The 16,681-nt window shown below is 34.8% G+C and overlaps 1 non-coding gene across 1 annotated transcript; it reads left to right on the top strand.

Annotated features, from left to right (window-relative positions):
• Window positions 1–5,263: 5,263 nt before the first annotated feature.
• On the top strand, window positions 5,264–5,382 carry LOC149788398 (5S ribosomal RNA). The gene has a single exon (XR_016424743.1). It is a non-coding gene; the product is annotated as a 5S ribosomal RNA (ribosomal RNA).
• Window positions 5,383–16,681: the final 11,299 nt, after the last annotated feature.

Here is a 16,681-nt window from a genome sequence, read left to right as displayed (position 1 = left end):
ACTGGCTGCCATGTATAGCCTATTGTGTGCTGAAAAATGGCGTTAAACCACACAACACAACAAAACACAATATATACTTGAATATTGTATATTATTGAATATTGTATATTATTTTAAGAACTTAAAAATATTTGCATGCAAAATTAGAAACTAGATCAATCTTGTTATTGTAGTGCACCAGGACTAAGATAAGTGAAAGAATAAGCATGACACCGAACATATGTGCTGAATATAATAAAACAGCTGTTATCATTTAAAAAATGAATCAAAAACTTTTATTTGCGGATACTTCACTTACGCACTCATTGCCGCCAGTGTGCCTAACAATTTACAAGCAAATTCATCTCGCTGTCCAGGGCCATAGTGTTAACCCAAAAAACGCAAACAGACCGTTCCGTTTGTGAGATCTTTCTGTAAAGAGCTTAGGCAATCTTGTACAGTTTCAGGGTCATTCAAATGGACTGTTAACTTTACTAAATCATTATAAAAGACTGACAAAAAGAATTTCCCAGGGGGTATTCAAGGTGCTACCCTTGGGTTAAAGTAAATGGTTATAAGAAAAAGTTCTGTCAGACGGATTTGTTTGCTATTAAAAATAACTATGATTTTTTAATATATAAAAAATTACTTGTTAATTTGCAATAGCTATAAACTTCACAATAATCTTCTACCCTTGATTGCCAATTATATTGATTCTGTTTTTATTAAGTTCACCAAATTGGCAGTCTAAAATTTGAAATGGACACTGAAATAATTTAGTTGGTCGCCCTGTAGCTACTAAACTTTGAATGGAACAGAGACAACTGTTTCACTTTAGTGACCCAAAAAGGGCTATCGTATTTGTAGCACATGCTACATATCTATTCAGATATGTGTGGAAAGTACAGTATCTCAGAAAGTAATTATTGGACAGCTTATACTTCTTTCAGTTATATGTATAAAGTTCCGGTGTTTGTAGAGTAGTGGCCACGGAAAGGGTATGATAGCTAGGACCAAATTCCGAGGCCTCATAACGGTCAAGGGCCCATGCCGAAGAGAGGGTACTTTTTGTAGTTTATATGAGCCTACTGGAGACTGTTTTATAGGGATCACAAATCCTTTCCGCGGGCCAGTGGTGAAAACATGCAAATATTTAAGTATCCCAGATTATTTTGTGTTGGCCAAGAAACAATGAAAGATGGTTATTAATGTTAATACGCTTTTTTTCACAAAGAATAACATCTACAAAAAGGTGACTTTTTCTTTAGGAATTTATATTTTTCCTGAAAATTTGTTAAGGCAATATTGTTAAAATATTCATGAAAAATGATGACCGAAGGTGGCAAAAAATGAAGCGAGTTTTTCTGAAGAAACTAGTCCTCAAAAAAGCACAACCTTTCTTACATGCTCTCAGTTTTTCATATAAAGTTTCCCATTATTTTTAATGAAAACCAAACTCCTTCCACGAAAAATGTAACTCTATTGTAAGAAGTTGCAAGACGACTAACATGTTATTTTTGTTAAGAAAGCGACATTTTCATGAACACGACACAGCCCCCGTGTTTATGATGAAAAGTAAAGCAACTTGTTATATTTTTTTATGAAAGGCATGCATAGACATGTAAAGATACTTTTTGTGAAAAAGTGAATTTTTCATGAAAATTTTACTTTATCACGAAAAAGTATACTTTGAAGTATAATAACACTTTCCGTGAAAGAAGATGTGACAATCTTCATCAAGATTGCAAATTAACGTACTAAGAAAGTACTTAATTTGTGAAGAACTTTACAGCCAACTATCTTTATATGAAATAACAATTCTTCAGTATGATTTTACTCTTTCTCGCAGGAAAAGTTAATTTCTGGTGGATCTTTAACGCTTTAGATCAAGAAAGTGTTTTTCAGCGAATGAAATTGATTTTCATTAAGTTTGTATAATATTAAACACTTTGTAGAGAACATTATATCAGAACATAAATGGACAAAAACCTTCAATTAGCTAACCAATAATTAGCTCCGAAAAAAAATAACCACCTGGGTTTAATAATGCGTAGCATATCAGGCATTCCCCAAAGCGCACCGACCCCATTCACATTTATTTATGTCCATATATTTGTCTGTTGTTGATATACATGATTCCACAGGCAAGCCACCAAAATCAGCAAAGTGGATTATGCAAGTAAAGTCAGATTTGATGCTACATCTGATAATATGGTCTATTTACATAACCATAGTTTTGGCAGAAATTAGTTCCAAAATAATATTATTGTTTAATGAACACTTTACATTTCCACTGAACAATGCAAACAAATGTTTTTCCTCTAAGGCAATATCTAAATGTAACATAAACTAGTATGTAGACCTTATGTTACAAAAAGATACACAAGAAATAAGAATAAGAAAACTGCCCAGTCCGAGCTCATTTATACAGGCGAAAGGATAAAATACGTATATAATCATCACTGCTACGTGACGAATCGCAAATCTCCAGAAACGTAAAATAACTAAAATGATGCAACCTATTAGTGGAAATTAACTTAATTTGCAAACACCTTATATATATTTAAACTTACTTTTAGTATTCAACCAGAAAATCAGTACAAAGTAGAAAGACTGAAAATACTATTTCTGTCATATATATATATATATATATATATATACAGAGTGAGAGAGAGAGAGATGTGCGGTTCAGAATGGTTTAAACAGACTCTAAATTACACTGATAAAATGTACATCAGTCCAATGGTTAACATGACTGATTTCTATCAAGCTGGTTGCCCTATTGTACCATTGAGCAAGACTACTCCCAACTTTGAATTAGTATACACTTTAGTTACTAATATTATACTGCACACAAACATTTGTACATCGGAAACGTTGAAGAGATGTGCGACTAATCAGCCCAAGAGTCTTGAAAACGCATCAAGACAACAAATTATGTTTTACAGTCGAAATGTTGTTCTCACTAGAACTGAAATAATTTAATTTCTACTTAAATGCCCGAAAAATTTACAATTAAAAATACAATAAATGTTTTATACCTAGTCCCACACAGTGACGTACATCTGATTCCCTGTACTCACCGAGAGCGTTCTGTGTCATATGGATGCATATCAAATGAATTTAAAAGTAATGGAATACTCGCTTTTTATTTATCCCTATGCATCGTGGTGCCCACACCACGATGAGACGCTGTTTCAATAAACCTTTTTATATATGTTCTTTACTGTTCTTCCTTTTTCTTCTTGCTTTATCATACTGACACACGAGAGAGAGAGAGAGAGAGAGAGTATACAACAAAGCTTGCATAACTTTATCAGCTATTAACATTAATTGTACTTCTGTGTAATTTCATTTTTAACGCGTTATCCTATAACGATTGCAAACAAGGGCAAAAACTCTACTGATCTTACTCGATAATTATACCATACTGAATTATACCAAGTTTATCTTGTAAAAACGGATCATATATATCCTGGGTCCCTGAGGGTGTTTTAAGATATGTGTGTGTCATTTGTGATATATATATATATATATATATATATATATATATATACGTTTGTGTGTGTACATACATACATACAAACATACGTGTATTATTTACATATAGTCTTAGATAATTTTAATTATTGGGATATGGTTTTTAGGTATCAACAGATACAAAGGAAACGAACGTTTCAATACATATAATGACATTTTCTTAAATTCTACATTGTATCATATTGTCCTGCTACTTGCTAGGCAAGCTGACTTTTATAAAATTTGCAAACTCCTTATATATATTTAAATTTACTTTTAGTATTCAACCAGAATATCAGTACAGATCAGAAAGATTGAAAATACTATTTCTTTCATGTATATATATATATATATATATATATATATGAGAGAGAGAGAGGGAGAGAGAGAGATGGGGGGTTCGGAATGGTTTAAACAGACTCTAAATTACACTGATAAAATGTACATCAGTCCAATGGTTAACATGATAGATTTCTATCAAGCTGGTTGCCCTATTGTACCATTGAGCAAGACTACTCTCATTGCCTCACAAAACCAAGCAGTCTTTTGCCAGAACACTATAATGTGAACTTAGGCCATCTAAATCAAATTCCTATGTGAAATTTGCCAATATAAGCCAATACACTTTAATGCAAACTTAGCCAATCTAAACCAAATATCTTAATGGAAACTTAGCCAAAGACCTTAATGTGAACTTAGCCCATCTAAACCAATATACCATAATGTGAACTTAGCCCATCTAAACCAAGAAAAGAATAATGTGATATTGGCTCATATAAACAAAAACACCTTAATGCTATCTTAGCCAATCTAAATCAACCGACTTAATTTATTTTTATAAAGAATACAAAGTGAAAATTTAAATACTTTTCAGCATTATGAATGAAATCACAAATAGTCCATAAATGTTCTATGACAAGTCCAAAAGGGTAGTGTTCCAAATGAATGCCAGTGGTTTTCTGAATGAAGTCCAATTCTGAATGTGCTGATGTGCTAACAATCTTGACGTATGGCGATGATGTAATTTAGAATGTCCTTGAATGAATTCATAATAGTCCCAAAATAGCGATTTTTGATCTTTGGACATTTGTATTGGGGTGTATGGACATATTTGTTTTGCTTATCAAAACGTTGGAAATTGCCGACACCATGCGGTATCGGCATAGGGTAGCTGCTTACTAGCCACAGGGGGCTCGTATCATTGCTTACAGTGAAACTATCAGTCGTACATATAGTATAAAATGTATGACTGTCAGTTTAATTGTGAGCAACGATGCGAGCCCCTGTGCTTACTAGCCTGCCATGCAAACTTGACCGACCTTTCATCGAGATATATCTGCATGAAATCGAGAGAAATACGATTTATTTTCTCAGAAATAATTGCGAGTATAACATCATTTGTCGTTAATGAAGCTGACTGACGAAAGAAAACGACAACCTTGATGAAATTTGACACGGAACTCGCCATTGTATTACTATTCAAATGACTGCACAAATATGGCAACCTACATGTCAGTGACATCGGCGATCAAATAAGCTCTTGCTTCCTTACAGATTGAAACTGAAGGGATGTATTGTCGTAAGATGAGCTCTCCCCTGTCTCTAATATATATATATATATATATATATATATATATATATATATATATATATATATATATATATATATATCTGTGTGTGTGTGTGTGTCTAATATATGTATGTGTGTAGTGTATGTAACGACGAAGAGACAACCTATATTAGTCTTAAATTTGTACGTACAAATGTCTACGGCCATACCACGTTGAAAACACCGGTTCTCGTCCGATCACCGAAGTTAAGCAACGTCGGGCCCGGTTAGTACTTGGATGGGTGACCGCCTGGGAATACCGGGTGTTGTAGGCATTTTTTAATTTTTTTTTGGGTTCCATCCTCACTGTGATGATATGCGATCATATATGGCCAATATTTCTTTTGTTCACAAATCTGGTGCAAATTTTTCAGTTTCCTCTACCTCCAGGATCGAAATGGGCCGCCTCGTATGCCGTCCAGATCCTCCAAATTTCTTCTGATATTTCGGATTCAGCCTGTAGCGAATAATTGCAACGTATGCAATCGATGTCTTTCATTTTGGATACTTGTCTGTGGTATTTCTTATTCACTAATTGATAGATATATTTGGAATGTATTATTTTTAATTATTTTATTTACCTGTTTTTTAGCAGGGCACCAGTCTATCAGTGTGAGCAGCAGAGAGGGTGAACAGACCATAGAATTCCGACAAAACAAATAAAACAAACAAATAAATCATCTCGTAGAAAGGTCAAGATTTTACAAATGAACTTTTCCTTGAGATGTTTTATTTCTGTAATGGACGATTGTACTAATAAAACCCCAGTTCGAAATAGTAGCTGAAAAAATAAAGTACTCTACGTGTTTATTTATTTCTTGTTTATTTTTTTGACGACCAACGTTGGTAGGTACCCTCTCTGCTGCTATTAATTTACCACCATACCAAGTTTGATGAATATTTTTCAACGCGTTCTCGCTGTCCTTTCTCCTCATCTGTTTCATCTTCATCTGAATCTTCGGAATTTGTTCTATGTTTCAAGTAATATTCAAGTTCTGATGGTGGTTTTTCTATTTTTGGATTTATGTTCTTTCTTTTTCTGTAATAGTTCATCAAACTTCGATATCGATCTCCACCGCAATTTTTGCAAATCTGATATAATCCTCTAACACCGTTGTTACAACCGACACAACTTCGTGGACCAGCATGAAGGTTTTTCTTTATAAGATAATTATGTTTCTTGCAATATTCTCCACGGCATTTTTTATTACAATTGTTAGTGGTTCCTTGACGTAACCACGCACAGTTGTTCATTATCTATTTAATTCAATTTAATTTTATCATCACCCCTGTTACCCAAATATTTTATCAATACCCACACGATATCTTGTTCTTGGATCATGTAAATTTATTGTTATAAATCCATGCGGAGTAGCTTGCGCTCGTGAGAAGAAATTTTTGAATTTAATTATATCCATGTCACCACCACACCAAGTTTGATGAATATTTCGCAACGTGTGTGTGTCTACGCCATTAAACACAACTAAAATGTTGCAGTTGTCTCTGATCACCTTCGGAATTTGTGTATATCGTTGAGTAACATAGATCACGTCTGTATTTTTGTGTCTCCCTCGGGAAAATATTCTGGCTGGATTTGATTGTTTATCTAGCATCACATCGTCGTATACAACTAAATTATTAATAAATCCGTCTATGGAATCTACGGATGGTGCTTCATCAATATCGGTTATAAACTCTATAACATCATTATCTTCATCCAGTAATCGTGCGTTTTCATTGAAATCTTTAAGTACATCATAACATCGTTGATCATCAACGGATGGTGCTACTAAATATAATTTATCCCATTTCAACCATCTCATTATCAGATTAAGTAATAATTGCGTCTTACCCGATCCAGATGGTCCTATGATAATCATTCTGATGGAGTTCGGTAGCGCAGGATGATGCTTAACAGGTTCTCGCTGCCGAGTTGCTGAGAAATCAATTTTATCCATATATATTATAACATGAATTTATATTGTTTACGCTGTAGAGTTAAAACTCCAACTACTGATTTAGCCACAGTTATAACAAAAAACAAAAAAATAGCGTACGGTGGAAAATGTTCTATATGCGGTAGAAAGAAATTTTCGTTTTTACCTAATAGGCGCGGTGGTGATATTGCTAATTTGATGTCAAAGTTTCCAGGTACTCCATGGGCTAAATACAGTGGGGAAAAACATCTACCAGGATATAATTATTGCGGTCCTGGTACTCGACTCGATATCAGGCTCGATAATCAGGATCAACCAAAACCAGGCGAGGAACCAATAAACGCTATTGATCGAGCTTGTCATGCTCATGATGTAGCTTATAAAAGTCAAAATCTACAAGATAGGCATATTGCAGATGTAAAATTAATTCATTCATTAAATTCTTTAAAAAATAAAAATATTAGAGAATCATTAGCTAATTGGTTAGTAAGATCCTCGATGAAAGGTAAATTAGCGATTGGGGCTGGTAATTAATAATGGAATCAATTTATTATTCACCGAGAGGATACTGGAGAGGCAAAGCAGCAATTGGTAAACTCGCTGATGCAGCGGCGGTTAAACATTCTACTGCTAAAACGTGGTTGTCCAGGCAGGCAATATGGCAAATTTATCTACCACGTCCTAAACAAATTCAGTACGCGTATTTCGATGTCAGTGTTCCTAATGAAGTTCATCAAGCTGATATTCTGTTTTTACCGCATGATACTGTGCGTGGAAAAACGTACAAGTACGCGCTAACCGTAGTTGATGTTGCAAGTAGATATAAAGAAGCAGAGCCGCTATCAGCGAAAACATCATCTGAAGTAGCCGATGCGTTTGAACGAATTTATCAACGAGATGGTGGACCACAAGGTGGTCTGCGATGGCCGCAGCTACTACAGGTTGATCCTGGTAAGGAATTTCTTGGTCCAGTATCATCGTTGATGAAACAACATAATACCAAAATACGACGAGGTCATACTGCAATTCATCGTGATCAAGCAATTGTTGAGCGATTTAATCGAACACTTGCTGAACGGTTATTTGGATATCAATACGCAAGGGAATTTATTCAGGATAAAAGATCTCGTGAATGGGTGGCAAGATTACCAGGCGTGATAGCTGCATTAAATAATGAGATCACACGAACAACCAACATGAAACCCATTAGCGCGGTCACAAAAAAAAAATATACCAACACAACGAAAAGATGTTGGAAAACAAAAAATATTAGGTGATGTTACAGTCAGATATTTATATGAGCCTGGTGAACTTGAAGGTGGTAAAGCGAGAGCAACTGATCCTATTTGGAGTGTTACCACACACAAAATATCTACCGTGACAAGATTTACTGGAAGAAACGTAGGCGTTTCCAGACCTGCAATCTACAGATTAGATTCGGCCGCTCCTCAACGTGGATTTACACGTGAACAACTACAAATAATTCCCGCGGATACACAACTACCACCAAAATCACTCCGGTGATTTCGATCACTTAACTAGCACTAGCGCCAAGGGTGCCAGCGCCAAGGGTGCCTGCACCCCGACGTCGATTACACTCAAGACAGGTTAACATGGTATTTTCTCGTGTATGACCGCGACTATTATCTTTTCTATCTACGGTAAATTGTCTTGAATCATTACTCGAATACCGCCATAACATTATACAATTACAACTGGTGCAATGATTATTCTGCTGCTGTTTTAACTCAATAATAAATTCAACATCAAGATCAAAGTCACGTTTATTTTTTTTGTCAGATTGTTTGTATCCGATTAATTTTTTTCTTATTATATCATCATCGATGATGTTAAATTTATCAACGATTTCAGGAATTATAATTCTACGTAATTGAGATATATTTCTGACCCTCGATACCGCCAAATAAACTAAATTTGACCACTCGATGCGATCGTCTACAATCCAGACTCGTGTGTCAGAAATAGTTAATCCCTGAGACGAGTGGATTGTCATAGCGTATCCCAACACCCATGGAGATTTGTCAGCGTTTATTGCATCTTCGACCACACTGATATCAAAAGCGACAATATCATTTAATACGAGATTTTGATTCTCAGTCTGTCCTGGAATATCAACATTAATATTCTGTTTTCGTGTATCTGATGGTCTATAACACAACGGTACGGGTAGTTCTGAATATTTTTCTTTATGTAGTTGAAATAACTGTTGTTGTAAAGCGTCTCTGATTATTTTTCTACTTGCTACGATCAAATCGGTGGGTCTCCATAATTTCAAACAATCACTCATTGATGTCTCTGAGATCACTCCACGTATTATTTCACACTGAATTTTGTTTGATTGTAATCTGATTCATTTTTTAAACTCCTTCAAATTTGCATCAAGAGCTCTATTATCATCATCTATTTCTTCGTAATAATCAACGAAATTTTTTAACCAATCATGTGGAGATGGTACAACAAAAGGCGGCGGTTGACCATGATCGCCACACATTATTATGGCGGTATTTTTTGTCAACAACCAATCAAGAAACATTTTTAATGTATCCAATGAGACCGTGCATATCTCATCCCAAATAATTATTTTAGGTATATATTTTTCTCCCATCCGTTCAGGAGTCCATGTATCCCCGCGCCACCGAAAGAAACTATGATACGTACACGATTGTACTTGCCGCTGTTTCATCTCACGTGCAAGTCTATGTGTGGGTGTCAGCACGATTATATCTGAATTTCTAAAAACATTAATCGTTCGAGTTGTTTTGCCGCATCCACCAGGTCCATTGAGATATACTGTCTTATATCTAGTTATTGGATCACTCAACGATGGTGCCTTCGACATTTCTGATATTTTATTCCCTCACGATAAAAATCTCTCATTGGAACATCTGCTGATTCTACATAATTGTGTAATAGTTCCTTTTTTATTCTCCACGAACCCCATCGTTCATCATTACTTGTAAATTTCATAACAGGTTCTAAATATTTACTTGAAATATAAAACGAATCCGTTGCGACTCTGACTGCGGTCTCAGGAAATCTATTAATCATCGATAATAAATTTATAGAAACATAAGCCAACATGGAAGATCTTAGATGAGTATATTGTGGGGATACGTCATTTATGTAACTAACGATCGTACCTAATTTTGTTCCGTCGGATAAATAAACACTCTCTCGATTTACAAATATATTTTTCGCTGTTGTGTCAGCGATTATAAAATCGTACTCGGCATCATCTAAAATTAATCGTGCGTGATGCCTTTTATAATCATATGCACCACCTTGAGTAAATTTACCTATAATTTTTCTACCGAGATCTTTTGCGGTTTTGAGTTTATTAGGAATATCATCCTTAAACTCGCTAATAACTTCAGAATCTGACATGGGCAACCAAACTTTGGTCTGTGCATGATATGATATAATTGCCTCACTGACCACCAACGATGTCAGTATCATACAATCTAGCATATATCGCAACAAAACTATAGGTGCCCAACGTTTTTCACAAAAATGTCTGCCAAACCAAACATAACAAATCTTGTGAAGATTTTCGTTAAGCTCGAACGACTCAATACAGGCGAATCCAGTCAGATCAAAATCAGGTAATGGTCCATTAATTGCCACTCGCGTCATCTCGTTTGTTGGGTGACCAAATCTTTCAAAGTACGTAGAACAATCTCCGTATCCCAGAAAACTTCCCGGATAACATGCAACCATATCAACCGAAATAACATCATTGTAATTATATTTGGTATTCCATAATCCACCGTGTCCGTATTCGACGCAACTTGCGCGTACGTCCTCGAGTAAATCAAATCGTGTTGGTTTCCATGAATTTCTCTCTCTGGCGAAATGAGCCGCAACAGATGGAACGGTAAAACAATTAGTTAGTAATTTTTCAGTATTTTCCGCGTGCTTGCACTGTAAAAACGTCGCAAGATTTTTCATCTCGTCATGGAGGGATTCTGTGCGATATATTTCACCGTTCGGTTTGACAAACTGATCAAATTCACCCTCCTCATTACTTTTACATAACCATACCGATACAGGATCGGTTTTACTTATTTCGTTGATAAAATCAAACATATCTGTGGGGTAAAATCTAACAGTTCGATCACGTGGAAATATTGTTACTGCGTTAGTCCATGCGTGCGCGTTATGATCGATAATATTTATTGGAGCTCCTTTCGATTTATATTTCGACTGGTACAGTACTTCTCCCGTTATTGTCGCCACAGTTATTGGAAATTTTAATATTTTTCCTAACTCAGCAACATCTTTTATTGTAGCACCGGTATCCTTAACTGAATCAGCCCACGAGTTTATTTTTTCACGCCTTAAATCAGTTAATCCATTTCCACGCATCGCGTTTGTAAAGTGTTCTATTACTCGTTCAGCCACACAATTTAACCTTGAAAATTTCATCGGCGCTAGTTTATCAACGTTGGGTTTTTTATTTATCTCATAGATTCCATAAATAACCGCTGTTACAGGATACGCTCGTTCATAATACGGTTTGTCAATACCCGTCAATAGACCCGGTCTGGAATTTTTACTTAATATGGCGATTTTATTATTACCAAGGACAGGATCATATTTGTCACGGATAATCCAACTACCTGTTTCTGTTAATACAATAAATTTTACTCTGAAGAAATATTTTTGATTGCCCTCGTATTCAGCGATGTAGTTAATGATAGTTGCCGCTCGCTTGTCGTTCATTGTGGCGTCCGTGACAGCTTCCTTGACTCCGTCAAGGCGTATGATCTTGAACGTTGACCATGTATGAGATGCACCATCCGTGTAAAATTCTTTCTTGGCGTCGTGAATTTTCGAGATCAGACTTTTATTTTTCGGATCAACCAAATCTCGCACTGGCAAGTCAGAAGATAATCTGTCAAGGTTGAATTTATATTTAACAGGCCTAGTTTGGGATATTCTCTCAAACTCGTTCATATAATTAAAACAAATATTTAAATAAAGAAAATTATATATATATATATATATACAATGTCTCAATGTAGATGGTTGATGATCGGCTCAGTAAATCGATGCAACAAATCCTGTAGAAAGGAATTTTGTTGGATGCACTCACAAAACATACGACGAGGAAGTCTAGGACCAATACCATGTCTAAGGTGTGGTATTGGAGTGCGAGGAAAAACAGAATTATGTGGGAAGTGCGGCGGAAAACGGTTCAGAGAACTTAAAAGATATTATGACAAAAAAAATAATAGCGGTGAAAACGCTATAAAATCCGTGAGGGATTATATATCAAGATTTCAGACAAACAATGATTTAAACGTATAATATTATTATAATGGAGCAAAATATATTTGTCCCACATCCTGTCATAACAAACTATGAATCAAATATTAATGGTATCATCAGACACTGCAAGTTGAAGAGACAAGTTGGTTATTTTACTAATAATGGTTATCTAATGTTCACATGCGGGGAGGAAAGAAACATTATCTATGTCATAGATTTACGTATGAATGTTTCTTCGGAGTGATCAAAGACGGTCTTGTTATTGATCATATTGACGGGGACACTCAAAATAACTCCCTACACAACCTTCGTGTTGTCACTCGAAGCGTGAACTCTGCATGTGGTAATACAGGAAGATGTAAGACAATCGGAAAGAGGGCGGTAATTTCCACAAACATAGAAACTGGTGAAGAAATAATATTGCGTTCAATATCTTCTGCTGCGAAATATTTTGATATTCACCCGCAATCAGTACAAAGGGTGGCAGAAAATATACATAAAACCGCTTTATCGAAAAAATATAAACAGAAAATTACCTTTCAATATCAATAACTATCATCACCACATTGAATTAATTTTTTTAATTTATGTCACAGTAGGTCCTCCATACACTACTGAATTTTGATTATATAAAAGGGAGATTACTTTGTAATATATAGTTTTCTTCGTAGATTTTTGATTTTTTATGATCGTAATTAGTCAGTTTAACTAATTACATCGTAATTAATTACATCGTAATTAATTACTCGTAGAAGTATTATTTATGGTTTTTAAATATTTCCCATCACACAACATTACGAGAGATCATGACAATGTTATTGATCCGCAGGAAGCTGTGTGTAGAACAGAAACCGTTGTCATGGTAATCGACCTGCAGGTGTGTGTTCATGCCACTGTTATTATTGATTCTCAGTCTGCTTAGGAAAACCGCTGTTATAAATACAGAAACTGTTATTATTCAGAAACTGTTATTATTCAGAAACTGTTATAAATACAGAAACTGTTATTATTCAGAAACTGTTATAAATACAGAAACTGTTATTATTCAGAAACTGTTATAAATACAGAAACTGTTATTATTCAGAAACTGTTATAAATACAGAAACTGTTATAAATACAGAAACTGTTATTATTCAGAAACTGTTATTATTCAGAAACTGTTATAAATACAGAAACTGTTATTATTCAGAAACCGCTGTTTACTGTAAATATTGGTTCCTTAGCTATATATTAACTTCCAAAACATATGTTCGTAACAAGGTTTGATAGCTCAATCAGTATGGTATTGGACTGTGACGCTCGCGGTCCAGGATCAAACCCCCATGGCTGACAATTTGTCGGTGGTGTACGCATAATTGCGATTTTTATAATAGTGGGGGGAACGGCAACCCCCCCCCCCCCCCCCGCTCAGCAAAATTCATCCACAATATTGACTTGTGGTTGATACATATTTTCGTATTATTGTGGGTGGGTTTTTGCTGAGCGTACATGTTTGTACTGTCCTTAGTTAAGTTATATGTTTGTGCTGTCCTTGAAACATCCCGACGAACTCGCTAAACACTCTATAGGTGTTCTAGGGATATTTTTTTTTTATTTTAAAGATTCATATATTATATAATGAACCATGAAAATATCAATGATGTAATTGTTGCTATTAAAAAATTAAAAAAAGATGGAATTAATATATCTGATGAACTTAATCCTGAAAAAAAATTTCTGACTTTGAGATTTTACAAGAACGTAAAACCCAGGGAACACACACACTATCATCTGAATACAGGCTCATGAAACGGATTCAGGCGGCAATGTTTCAGTCGCTAGCTACCGTAGAAGATGATCATGTGAAGGAGTTCGTTCCTCTCTCTGCCGCCGTAGAAAGAATTAAGTCGTTATTATCCCACGAGTATGAGGCAAAGAAAACGATTAGTACCCGTATAAGACTATTAAGAAAAATTATGTTAGAAAGTAACTTCGTTACTGGTGAAACGATCCAAAGTAACTTCGTTACTGGTGAAACGATCCAAAGTAACTTCGTTACTGGTGATAATGAAAATGAAAGTTTTGGTAACTGGGGTCCATGTCAACGCTGACCACGTGTATTGGTAGTCAAAATCAAGAAAATTCTAACCTTGTCAAATTGTTCCTAATAAATTTTATTTATTATAAATTTTATTTATTATAAATTTTATTTATTATAAATTAATTTTATTTATTAATAATATTATTTTTACTGAGGATTTTTTTTTATTACTAAAATCAAGAAAAATGCACGAATTACTTGATTCTGACGGGGTGGTTGGTAGTCAAAATCAAAGAAAAATGCACGAATTACTTGATTTCTGACGGGGTAGTTGGTAGTCAAAATCAGGAAAATTGAGCAATTTCGTTGTATTTTAGTAAAAAAAAAAATAAATCCTCAGTAAAAATAATATTATTAATAAATAAAATTAATTTATAATAAATAAAATTTATTAGGAACAATTTGACAGGGTTAGAATTTTTTATTTCTGACGGGGTAGTTGGTAGTCAAAATCAAGTAATTCGAACATTTTTATGTTTCTGACGGGGTAGTTGGTAGTCAAAATCAAGTAATTCGTGCATTTTTATGTTTCTGACGGGGTAGTTGGTAGTCAAAATCAAGTAATTTGTACAATTTCAGTAAAAATCAGGAAAATTAATAAATCCTATTTTTTTTTGTGATAGAAATTTTAATTTTTACTTTCATCGACCAGCTTTTTTAGTTGCCTGGGCCGATTAATTTGTAACAAACACAAATTTGTGCCAGTAATAATAAAATTTTTTTTTTTTTTTTTTTTTTAAGTTGATCGAATTTGAGTCTGATCTCTGTTACAATGTTCTTCTAACTGTTAAGAAATCCTCGTGTGTAAAAACCCTCCATTACATGAAGATCTACGATAAAAGTCCTTAGGACAGAAATCCTTAGGACAAAAGTCTTACGACAAAAGTCTTACGACAAAAGTCTTACGACTTTACATACAGATTTATTACAAGTTCTTCTTCACGTATGTCAATTAAGCGATTAAGGTGGTCTGTGAGTTTAAAATTGATTCGTGTTAACATATTATTGTGACACCGCAAATACACGGGATTAGTTGGTTCTTGCACGATTAAACTTCCAGGGGGAACTTGTGGTGTGAACGTGTACAGGATGTATCCTTGTTGAGCCTGATTTGATCTTCCGAGATTTATTTGATAGCTGCCATCGATTACGTCACAAACCAGATTGACCGCGACCGTCGGTGTTATATTAACGATCCCCGGAGATACGTGTCTTCCGCCGCCGTGTGGATCATTATCATGTCTGAGAACAGCTGCTGGTGGAATTAATTTTCTCCATGCATGGAGTATTTTAGGAAAAAACTCATCAATGACATCACTGACAGATTTTCTTAACTCGGTTACACTATACCCGGGAAATTTAAAATTTGGTACATCGGCTTCTGTTAATTTATATTTATCTAACCATATTTTTGCCTCAGATCCTTCATAAAATTCTAAACTAAGCATCACTTGAACTATTCGGTTATTAATATATTCCATATCTGATATAAGCTGATTTAATATTTCCACACGCGTGATGATTTTTTCACGCGATGACGCTGATATGTCAAAAATATGTTCGTTAAAATATTGATTTAGTTGATCTAGTTGTTTTTTACATTCTTGATTGATTTCCTGAAAATATTCAATAATCTCACTCAGACGAATAACAAAACTATTTGCTATTTCCCCGGAATTTTTAAAACCCCATAACTCATCAAAACTGTGAATTAAAACCCTGCTAAGCATCGATTTATTTTTTAAAATACGTAGTCGTTCCCGGTATGATGGATTAATTTCATGATATGATTGCCTATCCGTGACATAATCAGACTTTTTCGGCTCTGGTGGTATCGGTGTTATCGGTGGTGATATTTCAGGCCATCCTAGCACGGATCTTATCGTGGATTGATAAATATCAACGGCATAATCAGGCGAGTTTATTTCAATCGTCGAGGACAGGGTGGGTTCATGAACATTAATTGATATTTTTGATTCTTTTCCTGTTATTGATTTTATTCTACGCGCAAATTCCTCACTGATCTCTTCAATCTCGTAACTTCCGGTTGGTATTCCAACAACAACCCAGTCAGGTGTTCCATCGGGTTTGTTGTTGTTAGCAAATACGAGCGAATTATTTGCTGGTGTACCATTAAATGATTTTGATCTGATATTTGGCCAGCTGTAATATACTCGTAATTGTGCTAGTGCTATTTCTTTTACTGGAATTGCAGTAGGAAAGTTAACACTAAATTCAGGATTAATTGAACTTACCGAGATCATC

This window comes from Sinohyriopsis cumingii, chromosome 11 (assembly GCF_028554795.1).
Source record: "Sinohyriopsis cumingii isolate HCF-2022 chromosome 11, ASM2855479v2, whole genome shotgun sequence".
Lineage (NCBI taxonomy): Eukaryota > Metazoa > Mollusca > Bivalvia > Unionida > Unionidae > Sinohyriopsis > Sinohyriopsis cumingii.
Note: the sequence above shows the minus strand (reverse complement) of the source record. Positions and strands in the feature narration are given on the sequence as shown.